The sequence below is a fragment of the Acinonyx jubatus genome, chromosome A3, assembly GCF_027475565.1.
Source record: "Acinonyx jubatus isolate Ajub_Pintada_27869175 chromosome A3, VMU_Ajub_asm_v1.0, whole genome shotgun sequence".
Classification (NCBI taxonomy): domain Eukaryota; kingdom Metazoa; phylum Chordata; class Mammalia; order Carnivora; family Felidae; genus Acinonyx; species Acinonyx jubatus.
The window spans coordinates 135,298,548-135,308,039 of record NC_069388.1 but is presented as its reverse complement, the minus strand read 5'-3'; the positions used below and the strand labels follow the sequence as shown (position 1 = coordinate 135,308,039).

Below are 9,492 nucleotides of genomic sequence, written 5' to 3'. Positions count from 1 at the left end.
GGGAGCCTGACCCTATCACAGGCTCCCTTCACCTCATAAACGTGGCTTCAAGATGCACAAATATAGGCAGCGAGGCTCACAGCCAGGAGTTCTGCCCTAGTATTAGGGGTACATTGTAGTCGAAGCCATAAATGTTCGGCACCGTACGGACACATAGTAAATATCAAATTATAATGATGATAATAAAGTAACATTTTCCTACTGAATTAAACTTTCTAGCTTAGTCACAATTTTGATACCCAATGAAAACTCTGTCTAAGGGTGGAGTCCGCCTTCCTGCCCTCGTAATCGCACTAAATTGAATAGAATTGGATTTTTATGCGAACTGAGGCTACTAGGGGCTTCGTGTCTCAATTAAATCATATTCCATCCAAAGGAGATACATACGTGAGCCTGTTTCCTTACGATGCATCCTTTGGGTTAAGAGCCACAGCGGGTTCATGTCAACTCGAGATCTTCTTCCCGGGGCGCTGTTTCCTTGAGATCGGAGACTTGTAGCTCTGGGACAGAACTTGTCACTTCCTTTTCTAACGTTTTGTGTGGCGGAAATCCTGCTTTTTCCTGACTTTGTTCCTCTACCCCTTCTCTTGGTTGACACAGTCCTCATCCATCAAGACACTGTGCGCATGAGTTAACCTCAGTAGCACGTGTCGGGGCGGGGGGGGGGGGGGACGGGGTTTCAAGAGGGTGGGGCCCATCGTCTCCAGGACTCCGTGATGTGTGAACGCCTTCGATGGGCCTAACCATCACACCTTAAACTATGGTCTTCCGATTTTGAAATGTATTGAAGCATACTAAAAACTACAAATGGATTTTCTGTGGGGGAAATAATCATCTATGAAATGACTGTAGAAGGAGAAACGTGGAACACGGAAAAGCCCTTTGTGACATCACTGCACTCTGACACTCCCATATGGTGACGTTTGAATCGCCTTTCTAAAGGTCACATAAGGAGAAGACTCCAAAACCACACAGGTGCTTGGGACTTTGAAACGGAAAACTTCTGGCAAACACAAGCCTGTCTGTGGGTGTGGCCTGAAAGCAGATATAAAAATACCTTGCTGGGAGATAATTCTCCATAGACCTGGTGTTTCTGCATATCTTCTAAGTATTGAGAGCTGTGTTCAAGAACGTTCTCACAACAGGCAGCCTTGGGAAGGTGAAAATAGTCTCTCTCTAGAGACATCGCTGCGGGCAGACATTCCAGGGCAACGAAGCCAGACATATCGGCTGCCCTCCCCGGAGAAGCCTTGACGGTAAAGGAGACGTGTCTCTCTGGAGGCGGGAGGGGCCGGGGCGGAGGCAGCCCCCCCCAAGGTCAGGGTCTCCTCATCACAACTTTCTCGGCTACGGCACGGCATACCCACCTGAACTGCTTCTGCTTCCCCCTGGGGGCCCTGGGAGGGGGGAAGAGGAACCGCTGTGGACACGGAGCTCATGTGGTCCACGTGGCCGCGAGGCCCTTTGTTTCCTGATCAGCCACGTGTGCGGAGGTGAGACTCGCAACGTAGCGGCCGCCTGCTCGGAGGGGCTGCCTGACCCCCGGGCATGTCCCCAATTCATCTCAAAAGAAAGAGGTCATAAATATTTGAACAGAAATTCCCGCAACTTTCTCATTTAGCTGTGGACTAAAATGTTCAGGTGCTTATAAAAGTCAGAAAACACCTTATTTTGCAATAAGACACATGATCATAGGTGCCTACTGCCTGTTTTCATCTCTAACGACCATAGAAAATGTAATTATCCCCAGCACTTCCTTGAAACCAGACTGCGAAGTGCATTTTGAGAACCTGCTGTGTTTTGACTGGTCCCGGACCATCTCACCGTCTGAATAAAAGGAGAGGCGTCGGGTGGGAGGCCCGAAAGTGTTCTGGACGGAGCGGTGTGGTCACTGGCAGCCCGCTGCCGGATTGATCGATGCCGTCGCCACGGGCGTGGCCGGGTCACCTTCGTCAGGTCGCTACCCCCGAGAGCGTCACATTCAACTGTCATTGCAGTTTACCAACCTTCGGCCTCAAGACGTCCACCCTCCTTGTGACCTCCTCCACCATTTCTAGGCGTGAGCATTCGGGGGTCCTAAAATGGACCCGGACAGCAGGATTCTGGGGGGTTGGCGGGTCTCCCTTTATTAGACGTTAATTGGGACTCGAATCACTACCCAACTGGAGCTTCATTCATTTGGCCGCAGTCAAAGGTGTAAAGACAAATCAGGGAAGGGAATTATAGTCTTGAGCAGTGAGCTGTCTGAAAACAGTTGTGTGTAACGTAACGGCCATCACATGACAGAACTTGAATGTGCTGCTTCCAAGGAAAGCCGTGTTTAGGCAAACTGTCACTAGTTACCTTTTCTCCTGGAAGTCAACAAGTAGATAGTTGGTGTTTTTAAAGTGTTCTGTGCTGTGATACGGTGGGGTCCATTTTTCCTTGTCGTGTGGAACTCAACAGCTGTATTTTACATTTTAATTTATTTTTTTACACTTTTTTTTAATGTTTATTTATGTTTGAGACACAGAGAGACAGAGCCCAAGCAGGGAAGGGACAGAGAGAGAGAGGGAGACACAGAATCCGAAGCAGGCTCCAGACTCTGACCCGTCAGCACAGAGCCAGACGTGGGGCTCGAACTCACGAACCACGAGATCGTGACCTGAGTTGAAGTCGAACGCTTAACCAACTGAGCCCCCCAGGTGCTCCATATTTTATTTTTAATGTTTTATTTATTTATTTTGAGAGAGAGAGAGAGAGAGAGAGAGAGAGAGAGAGAGAGAGAATCCCAAGCAGGCTCTGCACTGTCAACACAGAGCCTGAAGTAGGGCTTGATCCCATGACCATGAGATCATGACCTGAGTTGAAACCAAGAGTCGGATGCTTAACAACTAAGCCACCCAAGTGCCCCACGAACAGCAGTGTTTTAATAACTCAGTTTCCAAATTTCAGAGACACAAGTTCCAATTTGCACGTTTCTAAATTTATTCCCGGCTTCACAAATGCTGGCCAATTTGTGAACATTTCACAATAATTGTGGTTGATTTCCCCGCTTCCCTCTGAAGACTTCACATTTGCCTGTACAATGAAGGGGACTGGAAATGATTTTCTGCTAAAGGAAAATGCTGTCCACGGAGTTTGCCATAAGCCATAGTTTTTTTCTTCTTTAAAGGTGTTCTGAAACAGGTAATTGGATTGAAATTTTATTTTCTTTTTAAAAAGCAAAATATATTGATCTGTAAAAGGTTGTGTTTTACTTAAAACATGTTCTTGAAAATCAGCACAATTCATGCTGTCTTACTATAAAAGGTAATTGAGCTCTTGGGAATTGCAAACCCAGAGACACAGTCTATTAGGGGACATTTGGAAATTGTATACTTTTCCTGGAAATGACAATATTTCTGAAAACATGCAGGGGTACTGGGCCATCAGAAGTTCTAGAACTGCCCGCAGCTGTCCTTTCTGCGTTCTTCCTGGTAGCAATCTCCTTGATTAGGAAGGTTGGTAGAAATGTCTGGGGAGAGAGTGGAGGGGGCAGACATGTGAAGGCAGAAAGAATCCAGCTTCCTGCCTTCAGCTGAGCTCCTTGTAGCTCAGAAGCCATCACGGTTAAAAGGCTGGTGTCATAGGCCACCTCACCTCCACTCCTGACTTCTGCATGGTAATTTCTGAATTAAGATTTAATAAGGTGGGGTGCCTGGGGGGCTCAGTTGAGTAAGCGTCCGACTTCGGCCCGGGTCATGATCTCACGGTTCGTGGGATTGAGCCCTGCGTCAGGCTCTGTGCTCAGAGCCTGGAGCCTGCTTCGGATTCTGTGTGTGTGTCTTTCTCTCTGCCCTTCCCCCCTCACGCTCTATCTCTGTCTCTCAAAATAAATAAGTGTTTTTTTTAAAAAAAGGATTTAACAAGGCACTCCCAGGTTGTTCTTTGTGTGTGTAGACCGGGTTGGATTAAATGACTATTTAATGAATTTTAAAGCTAGGAGTTCAGAACAAACAAATACGAATAAAATAAGTCCTCCACAAAAAGAAGACGAAAAACTTGACTCACATCTAATGTATTGAATTAAAAATTTTTTTTTTAATGTTTACTTATTTTTGAGAGAGAGAGAAGCAGAGGACGAGTGGAGGAGGGTCAGAGACAGAGAGGGAGACACAGAATCTGAAGCAGGCTCCAGGCTCCGAGCTGTCAGCACAGAGCCTGACGTGGGGCTCGAACCCATGAACCACGAGGTCATGACCTGAGCTTGGAGTCGGATGCTCAACCGACTGAGCCACCCAGGTGCCCCTCTAATGTGTTGAACTTAAAGCTCGTAGGATTCGTTTTTAAAAACCAGGGTCGAGAGAGGGAATTCAGTTAAGTTGGTACATAACACGTGGAAGCTGGAAGTTGGAGCATGTGTCTCAAGACTGGAGAGCCCAGGTCGTTCCCCCAAAACACGGGTCCAGCATGCTTCCCTCGTGCTCGAATTCCTGCCCGGTGTGCGAGCCTGTGGGCCTCGGAGCCATTGCTGATGTGACATCCGCTCTGCCAGCCGAGGGGCTGCTGGGCCTTGGCCTTGTGCTCATTCTGACGGTGTTCTTAGTGTTTTTGGTCAGGTCTGCTCCAGGGGTGACCCGTGGCTGCTCAGCCAGACCGGCCTCAGGCGGGCAGAAGTCTCGAATTGCCTAACAGGTGAGAAATTACCCATCAGTAATGTATGATGGAGAAAGGACCCAAGAGTTTGGTTCATTTGTGTTTAGATCGTGTCTCTATTACATTTCCCAGTTGTGACACCTTAGGCAAATTACCTACTGTAGCTGAGGCCCCATTGCGGCAATCGCAGGGCAATGTGCTCCAACACCCCCACCCTGATCCTGGCCACATCACACCGACTATTTGGGACTCCTGGGATTTTAAGGGATGCAACGTTTTCTCTCTGACAGTTGGGAGCTGTTGGGAGTCTGGCCCATTGGCTGTCGCTGTCTCTGGGTTGCAGGCCCGTGGAGGGCAGAGACTTCTACAGAGCACTCATTAGTTTCAACAGTGTTGACCAAGCACCACCTGTGTGGAGGGTACTGAGCACCGCTCTCAGTTCCAGGAGATGGGAGCAGGGTTACAAAAGAGTCAGGATCCTTGCTTCTGTTCTAAAGGGAGAGAGCCAAAAAACAGAAGTAGCAGCCTGCCAACCTACCGCCAGGGCCCCGCGGTTGCGACGTCCGGACTTTGTCCCATCTTCGGACAGCAGGCTGGGTCTGCACCCTGGGGATTTCTCTTCCTGGGGGCTTACGGCAGCACGTGGCAGGAAGAGAGGCCTCAAAGTCGTACCGTCCCCCTTTCAAAGACCTGTAGGAGAGCTTACCCTCTCGTTGCAAAACCCGGGACAGTGAGCCTGTCATGAACACTTCATACATTCTTACATCATGGGTTCTGCGAATGTCTTTCTTGGTTCCACACTTCACTTTGTTTCGGTGGTCGGGAAGCTCAGAGCTGCCTCTGCGTGGCCCATTTTGCCCTATTACGAAGCGCCACGGGTCACTGATTTCCACGAACCTACCACGGCAGCTTCGCCACCTTTTCTACTCCGATTTCCCTAGCACTTTGCTCTCCTCATTCATGTTCTTTATGTTACACGTATTACGACGTATCGTGAATCTCTCTTTTCCCGTCAACAGGGGCTATTGTGTCAGCTAGATATCGAGTGCGCGTGGGAACATCAGCGAATCCAAAAGCGATGGTTTCAAGAAGCTAATGCAATTGATTACATTAGTCTGATTTCATCCATCATCATCTGATGATTGCGAAGGGGATTGCTGGAGGTTGGTCCAGGGGCCCGCGAACGCCGGGGTTGAGTTTCCTGCACTTTTCCCGGTCTTTCCTCCTTGGGCATCTATGGTTACAGCCACAGGGAGCATTGAACCTGCTTCCAGACACGAAGAAGGAGAACAGACAGGGCAGAAAGAATCACCAGTTGAGTCACGAGCCTGAGTGTTTTTAACGGGATTTCTCAGAGGCCCCAGCCGATGACTCACTCCCAGGTGACTGGCGAGAACTGTGACAGGACCATTTCTAGAGGACTTTCTGTCGGTAGGTTTGTTTTACGGCGGACACATGGCCACCCAAATAAAATCAGTCTTCCGTTAGTTAAGAAGGAGGAAAGAAGGGATATGGAGAAGAGAAACCACCGTCTCTGACACGGGTATGAATAAATAAACAAGCCCGGCTTTCCTCGTGCCATCTCAATGCTTCATAATAAAAAATTTAGCATTTACATAGCACTTTAAACCTTTTCAAGTGATTTCATATCTGTTTCCATAGTTTTATATTAGTTTGCTACATTTTTCTACTAAATCACTGGGAGTATTTGTCACTTCCTATAAGAACCGGCATTTTCATTCCAATGATTAATGATGTGGTTTTATGTATTTCTCCTTGTTATTCATATAATTTCTTTAACCCAATTTCCTTCTGATAGTTTTTCCATTGCTAGGCTAGATATTAATTTGACAAAATTTGCTAAAGCCTCTTACCAACGCCATAGATCCCATTAGGAAGTCATTATTCAAGATACAAAACAGAATGCATCGTACAGAGCTTTTAACAGAGTCGGTAAGCCGGAGGTGATGGCTGGGGGTTTTTGCTCTAAATGGGGGGCGGGCCGCGATTACCTTGGCTGCCCACCACTTCGGGCAAGTGCCAGCACAATTTATCGCCAGGTAGAGAAGTACCTGTCACGGAAAATGGGCACCAAGTGAAAAAGGCAGGAGGGCACCCTTTTCCTTGATTTCTTTGGAACGAAGCCCTCGAGGCGGTATCGACGTGTGTTTCTATTTCTTTCTCCCTGTCCTCTTGTCTCCCGCGCTTCTAACAGAACCGTCAGCAGGTGACGACTGCGGGAGAGACGTGAACACCGATCAGGCAGTTCCACCGCGTGTCGTAGCTCTCACCCTCCCTGGGCGCGCCTCCCGGCGCGCTGTCCCCGTACTGTCCCCATGGCTCGTCTGTGCAGGGGCTGTGCGTCCCCAGTTCGTGTGCCATAGGTGACCTTCTTCAGAGGAGACGGCCACGGCAGACGCATCACCAGTGCCTGCCACTCCCACGACCTAAGTCCACGCTTCTCTCAACCTTAGACTCCCTTTCCAAGTCTGAAATACAACCGGTTGTTGCAGTTCTGTTGCATTTTTATGGCCTCTTTTACGTAAAACGACTGGAGTTTTGATCCCCTACTTTCCTTGCAGCTCCACTTTGCGTGCGTTTTCCTCCCTCGGAAATGCTGCCTCGAAGATAATTCTTGTTTCCGTAAGTTTTGTATATTTATTAAAACCCTTAATGAATTAGTATGTGTATTTTGTGCGTGGTCTCACTTTTAGTGCTGTATTTCACACACTAGGATATCGACTTCACTTTTACGGCAAAATTCACATTAAGAAAAGAGGGCGGGGAGTAGGTGGACCCTGTAGGACAAGTGGGTGGGCTGTGGACCCAACCGACTGCTTAACGGGGCACCTGGCCTGGCTCCAGTCGGGCCTCAGAACTGGGTCAAGACAGCATTTAAAAAACAAAACACAGGGGCCCCTGGGTGGCTCAGCTGGTTAAGCCTCCGACTTCAGCTCAGGTCATGATCTCACGGTTCATGAGTTCGAGCCCCGAGCCGGGCTCTGTGCTGACAGCTCAGAGCCTGGAGCCTGCTTCGGATTCTGTGTCTCCCTACCTCTCTTTGCGCCGCTCTCCCTCTCCCCCGGGCTCCCCCACCCACCGTGCTCTGTCTCTCCCCAAAATAAAGAAATATTAAAAATATTGAAAACACAAGACCAAAACAAACCCATACCGCACCACGTGACTTTTCTCTCCTTCCAGATTAGAAACAACACACGTGAAACTGCAGGGTTGGTCTACTTCCAATGACTGGTCTCGTTCCTTCCCTTGGGAACGAGGCCCCAGCTGGGAGTCTTGCCCGCCTTTGCTGCACCAGCCTGGGAGACACAGAAACGAAGAACTCTTCCCAGTGCAATGGAACCAGCAGTCCTAGAGCAAAGCTGCAGATCTTGTCTATTCTACGACCTTAGACTCAGTGCACGTGACTTGGCTTTTCTTCCTCCCCACCCCCACCCCCCGTCTCAAGCAGACACAAGGGGCACTTGCCAGACGATCTCTGGTTTCCTGGGTCTCTGCCCCTCAGGCTAACCAGAGTCTGCCCGGATCGGAGTGAGCCTGCCAGGGGATTAAGAAGCGGGTGCCGGCCAACGACCCCGGCCAAGCTGAGGACCCTGGCTGTCCAAACCTTTGCCCAGGCAGGAAGTCCCCACCTTCTCCTTTGTACCCCACATTACCCTGTTCATTTTTTCACAACACTCTGGTAATTCATCACATCTACCTGATTATGTTTGTCTGGGTTTATTGTGTTGCAACGATTTTGGGGTCAGGAACAGTATTTTATTCTCCACGTCACTTGGGCATGGTACTGGGCCAACAATAATAGTCATTAATTGAACTATCGGCGGTAGTTATTTACTTGTTAATATGATATTTGTTATTTGTGGTTATTTGTTAATATCATACTCCAGTGAGAACCAGAGATTGTAAAATGAATGCGATTCCACATAAGAGAGGCCCCTTTCCTTTGTTCCGTGTTATTAGATGATGAACTTTGCTTGGTAAGATACACATTTTTCCCTGAAGTCTTCCTTTTCTCCTCAAATTACATTTGAGAGGAGGGTAGAATTGGAAATGCAAATTTTTTCTAATAACATGCTTCCTAACTTACGGGATTCATGTGATCTCAGTAAGTAACGCCCCTCTTTTCCTCTATGGTGTGGGATGAGTTAAAAGACAGTCAAAAGAGTCAGTTAGAATTCAGCTGTCACCTTCACGCCTGGGGGTCTGCATTTGAGGTATAGTCATCCTGGGCTTACAGCCACATGAGGCCAGCGTCAGAGTGCCGTCTACACAGGCGACGTCAGGAGCCGGACAGAACCCTGGTGGCCTGCAGACATGCTGGGGGGCTGCTTTCAGAAGGGGTGCCGTCGACTCACCTACTGTCTGGTGATCTTCTGACTCTTCGCACTCAACTCCTTCCTCCGCGCCAAACACAGTCATGTCCCCCATCAGACGTGTTAAGTTGACATCCGACATTTTTCACTGAAATTTTAAATAGCTACAAAACACGTAATTTCGGGCATATTGGAACTGGTGACACTGTAATAATAAAATCGATACCAAACTTTTTAACATACATCCAGGAGCTTCTAACTGCAGCGACTTTATGTTCACCATTATCTATTTAAAAATACATGAGCCGTTACGAGTCTCGGGGTACAGTGAAGCATCAGGCGTGTATGTTAGCACACGCGTGAGTGTTCTTATATGTACCTATGCAGGTGTGTGTATATGTGTCCGAGCGAATTCTGCTTTAACACGGGGACATTTTTATATACTTTCATTTTTCCCTTGACTTAACACTTCAGTTCCACAGAATTTCATCCTAAGCTATGTTTCTGTTTGAAATGGTCAATTACTGCATAATATACACGC

At 48.2% G+C, this 9,492-nt stretch overlaps 1 long non-coding RNA gene across 1 annotated transcript; it reads left to right on the top strand.

The window, feature by feature from the left end:
- Nucleotides 1-704: 704 nt before the first annotated feature.
- LOC128311326 (uncharacterized) lies at nt 705-8,089 on the top strand. Its single transcript, XR_008289722.1, has 5 exons — nt 705-2,059; nt 2,513-2,684; nt 4,568-4,656; nt 5,637-7,260; nt 7,819-8,089. It is a non-coding gene; the product is annotated as an uncharacterized LOC128311326 (long non-coding RNA).
- The last annotated feature ends 1,403 nt before the right edge of the window (nt 8,090-9,492 follow it).